The 12,986-nt window shown below is 42.2% G+C and overlaps 1 protein-coding gene across 2 annotated transcripts in view; it reads right to left on the bottom strand.

Moving 5' to 3' along the window:
- The window catches only part of SERGEF (secretion regulating guanine nucleotide exchange factor), a 278,977-nt gene that overhangs the window by 17,817 nt on the left and 248,174 nt on the right, over positions 1–12,986 (bottom strand). The window lies entirely within an intron of this gene.

The following is a 12,986-nucleotide window of genomic DNA, read 5'->3' as shown; positions in this document are numbered from 1 at the left end:
TAGGGCCTGGTCTTGCCACTAACTCAGCATGTGGTCTTGGGTGAGTCACTGCCTCTCGCCTCGCTCCTGTACCTATAAACCAAAAGCACCAGCTTTAGTGATCTCCAAGGGCCCTTCCAGCTCTGGTTTGTGTCTCAGGACAGGGGAGTGTACTTTTCAACCTACCCAGGCTGTCATTCCACAGTATATCTGGACCTGCTGGGGCTGCAGGCTTGCTGGGCTCGAGGTGGCTTATAAATCCGTGCTTTGTTGAAAACAATACCCCTCTCCTCAGTCACTCCTTTGGAGTTTCAGACTTTCCAAAGCACCATTATAAGCAGGAAGATCAAGGAGTGAGCACAACAAGAAGAGGGATGGCTCACTTACACTTTGAAGCGACAGGGTCATGACTAAAAGTCAAGGCATTTTGACTCTGAGTCCAATGCTCCTGACCTCACTGGGATAACATCCTAGGAAGAACTGTGGACCCCAAAAGCCTTGATTCAGTGGCAGGACAACCAGAATTGGAGTCCGAAGATGAGATCAAGTCCCTCCTCCAGCTCTTCCTGCTGTGTGTTTCTGGACCAGCCACTCCCTGTTACTGAGCCTCAGTTTTTTCACTGATGCTACTCCTGACAATTCCAGTACTACGGTGAGGCTCAGGCGAGAGTGAATGGAAAGTCTTCTGCACAGTTTAAAGTTGCATGTTAGTTACCATTAATACCACATATTAATGTGCTCAAAGGTAAAGTGGAACCTACTCCATCTGTCTTTCAAGAAACCCACGGTCCTTGGAAGTATAAGTCCTGGGCCATAGAACAACTGGGTAGGACCTGAATGGGTAAGTCACTGTGGTGTGGGCTGAGCTGCGTAGGCAGACTCTCATCCTGGTCTGTCCCCAGTCCTGTGGAGACCAAACCTCACCAAGGCAGAGAAACACTGGATAAGAGTGAAGAGCCCATCAGAGTGGACAGTTCCCTCTTCTAATCACCCATGCATTCATTCAGCTAACAAACATCCTTCTAATATCAATTCCAGATAAAGTAATATTTGGGTGCCCTATGAAGGCAAGGAAGAAGAGGGAAGGAACGAAGATGAATAAGATAGTCTCCGCTTGTAAGGAATTCTGTTTCTTAAGCACCAACAATTACCAAGTCTTACAATGTACCAGGAACAGTGCTGCACTACTTCTATTATCTCATTTAACTCTCATGATAACCCAATAGGGTAGGAATCCAGGATCTCTATTTCACCCCTGAAGAATCTGAGACTCAGCTGAAAACTAAGTGGTGAAGCAAGGACTCAGTGAACCTGGGTCTGTCTGTCTCCAGAGCGTAAGATCTTAACCACTATGTGCCACGGCCTCTATATTGCTGGGTGACCTCAGGCAAGCAGCTTCTCTGGGTCTCAGTTCCCCTTGTGAAATGCAGAGATTCAATGCTTCTAGTAGGTATCACAAACAACTTGAGTCAAGACAGAAGGGAAGAAATGCCCACCTTTGTGAGGGGAGAGATCAGTTCCCATACCTCAAGAAAGGAAAGCATAAGACTTAATCTGGGTGGAGTGAGGCCAAGGCTGGATTTTTGCCAGCGAGCTCAAACCAGAAGATTTCAGAGAGGCCTGGCTGACACCTGCCTACCTCCACCAATGTCCCACCAAAATGAACTATCCCCCGCATCTACACATGCCCCCCTACTTTTCCCCATCTCCACTTAACTTTTCTCCTCCAGGAGGTCTCTCCTTATCCTGCACTTCTCCCCCAATAGCCTATAACAAAGAAGTGGTAACAATTACACAAGTACCACTTCATCAAGAAGCCCTCGTATCAGTGGAATAGCATTCTCCTTTAAAATGCTGGTCCTTGGGGCATGGCTCCCTGTCTTTACAATTTTCTCTGTCTCTAACAGTGAAGGAGCAGTGGCCCTTCTCTATCTGAATCTTTCACAGCAGCAGATGCCAGTAAGGTTGCCTAGAGATCCTAGAAATGCTGTGCTGTCATGGTAACAGCAGACCAAGGTTTGGGATGCTTTAATCCTGATTAGCTGCCCCAGCAGTACCATGCCAAGCTGCTGGTGGAATCTTCCTTGATGAACCAAAAAAGAAAAAAAAACCATTAATGGACAAGAAACTGCTAGCGCTGGTGCTAAAGTTCAACTTCTGCAAACATGTTTGTGGGCCACTTACCCAGTTCCTTGACTGATGAGGAGGCCAGGCCCTGGCTCTCTGCTCTGTGGCTCACTAAGGGGGTAATATGGTTTTTAATTGGCTCAGCCAACAAAGCAGGCACTCCCCCACTCCATCCCCCAAATCATCACTTCCCTTGTTTGATGCTGCCAACCAGGGATCTGCCTGCGTGGACCCTGGCAATTAGCACAGCACCCGTATTTGTTGGGGAATTAAGAGCCACTGATTAGCCTAATTCCACGCCATTTACAGGCAGTGAGTGTCAGTCTGAGATTGGCTTTTCCAAAAGGTGGCCCAGAGGGTGGCATGATTATGGCTTGAGTTTGTAATGGAGGCAAGGGCCTGGTGAGCCAGACTGTGAACCAGGAAAGGAGGCAGGACTCACCTCTGGGCCTGGCTGTATGTCAGTCATTTCCTCCCCAAGTCCTGCCCACCCTGCCTAAAGTGTTTCCAAATTGAGGTCGTGCCTATTTCCAAGTCAATCCTGATCCTGAAAGGGGGCCCACTGCCTCTGCTGTCAGGTTTGACATCCTCCCCGTTGACCCCCACTGGAAATGTCCTAGACACAGGACTAGTGACCTTGAACTAGGGGTTTCTGGGGCTAGAGTCAAACTCCAGCTGGCTGGGCAGGACCCTGGCACTCTGCCTATTCTCTCTTGCCATCCTACCACCTGAGGGCATGAATCTTTTACCTGCTCTCTAAGTTGTTGTCTGGCTGAAGCCCATTGGAATTTGACTGCCTGCTGATAATTACATTAAGACACTTGCTGGCAGATCCCAGCCCCAAAGGGACCCTGTGGGATACTGACATTTCTAGGATCATACAAACTCCTATAACTTGGAGGGTGATGTCCATCCCCACTCAGCAGGGTCCATTCCATAGCTAGCTCTCCTGGATCTCAACCCTCTCCTGCCAGTTTACTGCTTTGTATGCAGCCCACAGGGGTCATGATCATGTAGAGTTGGCTTCCCAAATTCAAATTCTAGGCTACTTGGAAATAGAGGGCTGAATCAGGTCTTTCCAGTCATTTATCAAACATTTATACCAAAAGGTATATAAAATGAATCACTCATAGTATCTGCCATCAAGGAATATAGAGAAAAATTAGGGGAGAGGGGAGGAAGGGCACTCCAAGTAGGGGAATAGTGTGAACAAAGGTCTAGCAGGGGGAGGTAGAAGGCACTTGCAGAGCTAATGGTAGTAGTTTAGTCTGGTGGAAGAAGAATAAGTGCAAAAGATAGTAGAAGGAAGTAAATCTGGGATGATAGATAAGGAGTATCAATGCAGATGACTCAGGAAATATAATCCTCAAAATGCCTGACTAAAGATTTTGGACTGTATTTGGCAGACAATTGGAAGCCACTAAGATTTTTTAGCAAGGGAGTAGCAGAATTAGGGTTGTGCTTCAGAAGCTAAATCTGGCATAATAATCAGCATTGTTATTGTCACCATCATCAGAGATCACGCTTCTCAGGCACATGCACTATGCTGGGCACTTTTGTAACACTTTAATGAATGTGGAAGAGGGACTACAGGGAGGTCAGTTTGGAAGAAGAGGCAAAAGTCCAGGAAAAAGAAGATGAGTAAAGCCTGGGCTGTCTCAGTGGCAGTGAGACACAGAAGAGGGATGGAGGGAGTGAAAGTAAGGAGCAGGACTTGGCGCCCACAAAGCTGTGAGTACAGAAGGGCGAGAGGAGTCAGGCTACCTTAGCCAGGAGACTGGGAAGAAGATGGAGGTCACATCTAGTTCTAGGATGGGCGATTCTTTGATTCTTAGGCCTGGTAGACGAATTTAGAATCCAGCTCCAAGGACACAGTCAAAATCTCTTTCTTGTCAGCTGGAGTTCAGGAACACATTTGAGGAAGAATGGTCCAAGAAACAAAGGATGGCTATTGCAAGGAGACTTATTTCCTCCCCTGGACTTATTTTCCACTCTGCCCTGGTCATACCAACCTAACACCTGCTGAATCTGGATGGAGTGAGAAGGATGGACCTAGGGAGAGGTGGTCTGTCCTTGCTTCGACCCTTGAGCCTTCTTGGTGGATGTCTTTCTTTCATGATGTGCATCAAACTGGGGCCCAGATAGAGAGGGAGACTTTATGTCCTTCAGGTACCACTGGGGTGGGCCCCGAGAACCTGGGAACCAGGGCCTCAGATGGAAGGCATGAGCTACTTCCTTTGAAGCTGCTCACCCTTCTTGTGACCCACGCAAACCCTCTGATCTAGTCAAGAGGGTGTCCCACCCTGGCCTACTCTCACCCTGTGCTCTAGGTCTCTGCCTGTGTTCATGTACTCTCCTTCCCCAAATCAAGAATGCCCTCATCTACTTCTCTCGGACCAACCCAAACTGTAGTCTAGCCTTTGAGGTTCAGTTCAAGTTCTCCCTCCTTTATTTATTTATTTATTTTTTTAATAATTCATATTTGTATTTGAAATGCCTCTTATCCATTGATTAGATAACTTGAATAGTTTACTGTAAAGGACAAATTAATGAAACATTTCCACAAAAGAATTATATAGGTAGCACATCATTGAAACAGCAAATTAAATCTATGTTTGTCAATCTCAGGGAAGAGTGAGGTAGAGTATATCTAGCCCTTTCTTTTGACAAAATCCAGAGTAAAATACAGTTCACAGAAAAATAATAGTATTTCTTGATTCTCCTGAGCATCATCCTACATCCATAGAGAAAGCCTGGAAAGAGTATTATGGTGATGCATTGCAAGTTACTTGTTGAATACAAAGGCAATGCATTAAAACTGGCAAATTTTCTAGCAGGAGAGATGACTCAGCATAACTAAGCAAGACCCTTTATAAAAACTAACAAATGGAAATTAGTGTTGTTCTACAAGACCTTCTATTGAACTGCTGTTTCTAAGGAGTGATTTAGAATTGTTATAAGGTTTTTATTTCTAGGTTTCATGCTTATTCTAGTTATGTTATATACTTGGCTAAATAATAAAACATCTACAACACAAATTTCTCTCCTTCTTTTCCATGTTCTCTTTCATTAACATTCACCAACATTCTCTGGGCCCCTTGAAACCAGAAATTCAGAATAATGACTCTGTCCCTTCTTAGATCATGCTATAATAAAACGTGTTTCTTTAACAGCAACATTTCTATTGCTACTCTTCTAATGCTTTTTTTTTTTTTTTTTTGGGTCTTTTTTTTTTATCTTCATTTTATTGAGATATATTCACATACCACGCAGTCATACAAAACGAATCGTACTTTCGATTCTTCACAGTACCATTACATAGTTGTACATTCATCACCTAAATCAATCCCTGACACCTTCACCAGCACACACACAAAAACAACAAGAATAACAATCAGAGTGAAAAACAGCAACGGAAGCAAAAAAGAACACTGGGTACCTTTGTCTGTTTGTTTCCTTCCCCTATTTTTCTACTCATCCATCCATAAACTAGACAAAGTGGAGTGTGGTCCTTATGGCTTTCCCAATCCCATTGTCACCCCTCATAAGCTACATTTTTATACAACTGTCTTTGAGATTCATGGGTTCTGGGTTGTAGTTTGATAGTTTCAGGTATCCACCACCAGCTACCCCAATTCTTTAGAACCTAAAAAGGGTTGTCTAAAGTGTGTGTAAGAGTGCCCACCAGAGTGACCACTCGGCTCCTTTTGGAATCTCTCGGTTACTGAAGCTTATTTCATTTCCTTTCACATCCCCCTTTTGGTCAAGAAGATGTTCTCCGTCCCAAGATGCCAGGTCTACATTCCTCCCCGGGAGTCATATTCCACATTGCCAGGGAGATTCACTCCCCTGGGTGTCTGATCCCACGTAGGGGGGAGGGCAGTGATTTCACCTTTCAAGTTGCCTTAGCCAGAGAGAGAGGGCCACATCTGAGCAACAAAGAGGCATTCGGGAGGAGGCTCTTAGGCACAACCATAGGGAGGCCTAGCCTCTCCTTTGCAGCAACCGTCTTCCCAAGGGTAAAACCTATGGTAGAGGGCTCAACCCATCAAACCACCAGTCCCCTATGTCTGTGGTCATGTTAGCAACCATGGAGGTGGGTAGGCCAATACCCCTGCATTCTCCACAGGCTCCTCAAGGGGGCACTACATCTTTTTTTCCTTGTTTTTCTTTTTTTTTTTTAACTTTCCCTTCTTTTTTAAATCAACTGTATGAAAAAAAAGTTAAAAAGAAAACAAACATACAATAAAAGAACATTTCAAAGAGACCATAACAAGGGAGTAAGAAAAAGACAACTAACCTAAGATAACTGCTTAACTTCCAACATGTTCCTACTTTACCCCAAGAAAGTTACCTAATATAGCAACATTTCTGTGAACTTGCTCTTACTATATCCATCAGAAATTAACAGACCCTAGTCATTCCTGGGCATCCCCAGAACGTTAAATAGCTTATCTGTTCCTCTTGGATTATTGTTCCCCCTTCCTTAATTGCTCTCTATTGCTAGTTCCCCTACATTCTACATTATAAACCATTTGTTTTACATTTTTCAAAGTTCACATTAGTGGTAGCATATAATATTTCTCTTTTTGTGCCTGGCTTATTTCGCTCAGCATTATGTCTTCAAGGTTCATCCATGTTGTCATATGTTTCACGAGATCGTTCCTTCTTACTGCTGCGTAGTATTCCATCGTGTGTATATACCACATTTTATTTATCCACTCATCTGTTGAAGGACAGTTGGGTTGTTTCCATGTCTTGGCAATTGTGAATAATGCTGCTATGAACATTGGCGTGCAGATATCTGTTCGTGTCACTGCTTTCTGATCTTCCGGGTATATACCGAGAAGTGCAATCGCTGGATCGAATGGTAACTCTATATCTAGTTTTCTAAGGAACTGCCAGACTGACTTCCAGAGTGGCTGAACCATTATACAGTCCCACCAACAATGAATAAGAGTTCCAATTTCTCCACATCCCCTCCAGCATTTGTAGTTTCCTGTTTGTTTAATGGCAGCCATTCTAACCGGTGTTAGATGGTATCTCATTGTGGTCTTAATTTGCATCTCTGTAATAGCTAGTGAAGCTGAACATTTTTTCATGTGTTTCTTGGCCATTTGTATTTCCTCTTCAGAGAACTGTCTTTTCATATCTTTTGCCCATTTTACAATTGGGCCGTCTGTACTATTGTCATTGAGTTGTAGGATTTCTTGATATATGCAAGATATCAGTCTTTTGTCAGATACATGGTTTCCAAAAATTTTTTCCCATTGAGTTGGCTGCCTCTTTACCTTTTTGAGAAATTCCTTTGAGGTGCAGAAACTTCTAAGCTTGAGGAGTTCCCATTTATCTATTTTTTCTTTTGTTGCTTGTGCTTTGGGTGTAAAGTCTAGGAAGTGGCCGCTTAATACAAGGTCTTGAAGATGTTTTCCTACATTATCTTCTAGGAGTTTTATGGTACTTTCTTTTATATTGAGATCTTTGGTCCATTTTGAGTTAATTTTTGTGTAGGGGGTGAGGTAGGGGTTCTCTTTCATTCTTTTGGATATGGATATCCAACTCTCCCAGCCCCATTTGTTGAAAAGACCATTATGACTCAGTTCAGTGGCTTTGGGGGCCTTATCAAAGATCAATCGGCCATAGATCTGAGGGTCTATCTCTGAATTCTCAATTCGATTCCATTGATCTATATGTCTACCTTTGTGCCAGTACCATGCTGTTTTGGCAACTGTGGCTTTATAATAAGCTTCAAAGTCAGGGAGTGTAAGTCCTCCCACTTCGTTTTTCTTTTTTAGAGTGTCTTTAGCAATTCGAGGCATCTTCCCTTTCCAAATAAATTTGATAACTAGCTTTTCCAAGTCTGCAAAGTAGGTTGTTGGAATTTTGATTGGGATTGCATTGAATCTGTAGATGAGTTTGGGTAGAATTGACATCTTAATGACATTTAGTCTTCCTATCCATGAACATGGGATATTTTTCCATCTTTTAAGGTCCCCTTCTATTTCTTTTAGTAGAGTTATGTAGTTTTCTTTGTATAGGTCTTTTACATCTTTGGTTAAGTTGATTCCTAGGTACTTGATTTTTTTAGTTGCTATTGAAAATGGTCTCTTTTTCTTGAGTGTCTCTTCAGTTTGTTCATTTCTAGCATATAGAAACATTACTGACTTATGGGCATTAATCTTGTATCCCGCTACTTTGCTAAATTTGTTTATTAGCTCTAGTAGCTGTATCGTCGATTTCTCAGGGTTTTCTAGATATAAGATCATATCATCTGCAAACAATGACAGTTTTACTTCTTCTTTTCCAATTTGAATGCCTTTTATTTCTTTGTCTTGCCGGATTGCCCTGGCTAGCACTTCCAGCACAATGTTGAATAACAGTGGTGACAGCGGGCATCCTTGTCTTGTTCTTGATCTTAGAGGGAAGGCTTTCAGTCTCTCACCATTGAGTACTATGCTGGCTGTGGGTTTTTCATATATGCTCTTTATCATGTTGAGGAAGTTTCCTTCAATTCCTACCTTTTGAAGTGTTTTTATCAAAAAGGGATGTTGGATTTTGTCAAATGCTTTTTCAGCATCTATTGAGATGATCATTTGATTTTTCCCTTTTGACTTGTTAATGTGTTGTAATACATTGATTGATTTTCTTATGTTGAACCATCCTTGCATGCCTGGAATGAACCCCACTTGGTCATGGTGTATGATTTTTTTAATGTGTCTTTGGATTCGATTTGCAAGTATTTTGTTGAGGATTTTTACATCTATATTCATTAGGGAGATTGGCCGGTAGTTTTCCTTTTTTGTAGCATCTTTGCCTGGTTTTGGTATTAGATTGATGTTAGCTTCATAAAATGAGTTAGGTAGTGTTCCATTTTCTTCAATGTTTTGAAAGAGTTTGAGTAAGATTGGTGTCAGTTCTTTCTGGAAAGTTTGGTAGAATTCCCCTGTGAAGCCATCTGGCCCTGGGCATTTATTTGTGGGAAGATTTTGGATGACTGATTGGATCTCTTTGCTTGTGATGGGTTGGTTGAGGTCTTCTATTTCTTCTCTGGTCAGTCTAGGTTGTTCATATGTTTCCAGGAAATTGTCCATTTCTTCTACATTATCCAGTTTGTTGCCATACAGTTGTTCATAGTATCCTCTTATAATTTTTTTAATTTCTTCAGGATCTGCAGTTATATCACCTTTTTCATTCATTATTTTGTTGATATGGGTCTTCTCTCTTTTTGATTTTGTCAGTCTAGCTAGGGGCTTGTCAATCTTGTTGATCTTCTCAAAGAACCAACTTTTGGTGATATTTATCCTCTCTATTGTTTTTTTGTTCTCTATGTCATTTATTTCTGCTTTAATCCTTGTTATTTCTTTTCTTGTACTTGGTTTAGGATTGGTTTGCTGTTCATTTTCTAGCTTCTTCAGTTGATCCATTAGTGCTTTGATTTTGGCTCTTTCTTCCTTTTTAATATATGCGTTTAGTGCTATAAATTTCCCCCTTAGCACTGCTTTTGCTGCATCCCATAGGTTTTGGTATGTTGTGTTCTCATTTTCATTCGTCTCTATATATTTAGCAATTTCTCTTGCTATTTCTTCTTTAACCCACTGATTGTTTAGGAGTGTGTTGTTTAACCTCCAGGTATTTGTGAATTTTCTAAGTCTCTGATGGTTATTGACTTCTAATTGTATTCCATTGTGGTCAGAGAATGTGCTTTGAATAATTTCAACCTTTTTAAATTTATTGAGGCTTGTTTTATGTCCCAGCATATGATCTATTCTGGAGAAAGTTCCATGAGCACTAGAAAAGTATGTGTATCCTGGTGATTTGGGATGTAATGTTCTGTATATGTCCGTTAAATCTAATTCATTTATCAGATTGTTTAGGTTTTCAATTTCCTTATTGGTCTTCTGTCTGGTTGATCTATCTATAGGAGAGAGTGATGTGTTGAACTCTCCCACAATTAGCGTGGAAACATCAATTGCTTCCTTTAGTTTTGCCAGTGTTTCTCTCATGTATTTTGTGGCACCTTGATTGGGTGCATAGACATTTACGATTGTTACTTCTTCTTGTTGAATTGCCCCTTTTATTAGTATGTAGTGACCTTCTTTGTCTCTCAAAACATCCCTGCATTTGAAGTCTATTTTATCTGAGATTAATATTGGTACACCTGCTTTCTTTTGGCTGTAGCTTGCATGAAATATTTTTTTCCATCCTTTCACTTTCAGTTTCTTTGTGTCCCTGTGTCTAAAATGAGTCTCTTGTATGCAACATATTGATGTTCATTTTTTTTTGATCCATTCTGCGAATCTATATCTTTTAATTGGGGAGTTTAATCCATTTACATTCAACGTTATAACCGTGAAGGCATTTCTTGAATCAGCCATCTTATCCTTTGGTTTATGTTTGTCATATTTTTCCCCTCTCTCTGTTAATATCCTTTATTGTACCCATACCGAATCTCTTTAGTATTGAACCTTTCTCCAAGTCTCTTTGTCCTTTCTTTGTTTCTCTGTCTGTAGGGCTCCCTTTAGTATCTCCAGTAGGGCAGGTTTCTTGTTAGCAAATTCTCTCAGCATTTGTTTGTCTGTGAAAAATTTAAGCTCTCCCTCAAATTTGAAGGAGAGCTTTGCTGGATAAAGTATTCTTGGTTGGAAATTTTTCTCACTCAGAATTTTAAATATATCGTGCCACTGCCTTCTCGCCTCCATGGTGGCTGCTGAGTAGTCACTACTTAGTCTTATGCTGTTTCCTTTGTATGTGGTGAATTGCTTTTCTCTTGCTGCTTTCAGAACTTGCTCCTTCTCTTCTGTGTTTGACAGTGTGATCAGAATATGTCTCGGAGTGGGTTTATTTGGATTTATTCTATTTGGAGTTCGCTGAGCATTTATGATTTGTGTATTTATGTTGTTTAGAAGATTTGGGAAGTTTTCCCCAACAATTTCTTTGAATACTCTTCCTAGACCTTTACCCTTTTCTTCCCCTTCTGGAACACCAATGAATCTTATATTTGGACGTTTCATATTATCTATCATATCCCTGAGGTCCATTTCGATTTTTTCAATTTTTTTTCCCCATTCTTTCTTTTATGCTTTCATTTTCCATTCTGTCATCTTCCAGGTCACTGATTCGTTGTTCAACTTCCTCTAGTCTTGTACTATGAGTGTCCAGAATCTTTTTAATTTGGTCAACAGTTTCTTTAATTTCCATAAGATCATCCATTTTTTTTATTTAGTCTTGCAATGTCTTCTTTATGCTCTTCTAGGGTCTTCTTGATTTCCTTTGTATCCTGTATTATGGTCTCATTGTTCATCTTTAGTTCTTTGAGTAGCTGCTCTAGGTGCTGTGTCTCTTCTGGTCTTTTGATTTGGGTGCTTGGGCTTGGGTTATCCATATCGTCTGTTTTTTTCATATGCTTTATAATTTTCTGTTGTTTTTGGCCTGTTGGCATTTGCTTAACTTGGTAGGGTTCTTTTAGGATTTGTAGACCAATTGAAGTCCTTATCTCTAATTTATCAGATCTACAGCTTCGTGGAGTACACTTTCTCTAACTAACCAGCAGGTGGCGTCCCCGAGCCACGTGTTCTCCACAAGCCAGTTCTCCCCTGCTTAGCCTTTTTGGTGAGTGGGGGAATGAGTCTTGTGGGGTCCAATTGGTGTACCAAGCTTGTGTGTGTAGTTGGTGTTGCCCGCCCTGTATATGGGGTGTGTTTCTGGGCAGTCAGGGAGGGGGGGTGGCTCTAACAATCAAATCTCCCTGGTGATCCTAGAGTTTTAAAGCTGCTGCAATAGTCTAATCCTTCAGTTCAGTCCTGCCACAGTTTGTCTCTGCCACTGACCCACAAGTACTTGGTATTGGCGTATGGCTCCTGAGACTTGCAAGTGGGCCCCTCTTCCAGGCTGTGCACCCCGGGTCCTCTGTTGAGGGATGACTGTGCTATGTTACATGTGAGTGCTGTCCCCCCAGGGTGGTTCTGGGCTGCTGGGCTGTGTAGGGAGGCTCCCAGTCTGCTGAAATGATGGCTGAATGGGGCTTTGTTAATTCACACTGGTCCACCTTCCCAACTCTGGGACAATCAGCTGAGGTTGCAGGGAAGGCTAATGTCCATGCCCAGTTTTGTGGTGTATGCGTGTTATTTGAAGCATTTCCGTCACCCTGGGTTGTCTGGAGCAGCTCTGGGCTATGGGGCTGGCGATGGGCAGGAGTGTTTCCTGTCCACCAGGATGATGGCTGTGAGCGGACACCCCCCTTTTCTTGGGAAGTTGTGGTGTTTAGTGAATTTTCTCAGCCACTGGATTATTGCCTTTTGTCTCAGAGCTCTCTTAGTTCTGCTGTTGTCTTGACCTGCCCAAATTGCAAGTCTTTGAAGCTTTCTGTATTGGGCTTCTTAGAGTAATTGTTTTAGAAAAAGAAAAAAGGATTAAAAAAAAAAAAATGGCCCTCCTCACAGATCTAATGGGTTATTGAAATGCTAAGAGACAAAGCAATTAGGGCCATTAAGGAAAGGTCCACAGGGCAGAGAGATCAGCTTTTCTTCGGGATTTGCATATGCGCCTCAGGGCCTGAGCTCTGCCCTTCCCCTTTCTATGTTCACCAGAACTCCAAAAATCCTCCACTTTTATTTTGGAGTTTTTTGTGCTGTTTCTTTCTATGTCTGTCTCCTCTCTGCTGGGCTGGCTGCTCTCAGATTCTCTGGTGTCTGGTCTCAGTCTATCTATGGTTGGAGTTTGGATCAGTAGAATGAGTTTCTGATAAGGGCTCCCACTGCAGTTTCCCTTCTCCTTCCTGGAGCTGACAGCCCCTCCTCCCACGGGACTGAGCCTGGCAGGGAGGGGCGCGGGTCCCCTGGCCGCAAAAACTTACAGATTTCGCTGATCTCAGCAGTTCCACG

The sequence above is a fragment of the Choloepus didactylus genome, chromosome 6 (assembly GCF_015220235.1).
Source record: "Choloepus didactylus isolate mChoDid1 chromosome 6, mChoDid1.pri, whole genome shotgun sequence".
NCBI lineage: Eukaryota > Metazoa > Chordata > Mammalia > Pilosa > Megalonychidae > Choloepus > Choloepus didactylus.
This window is presented reverse-complemented; position numbering and strand designations above follow the sequence as displayed.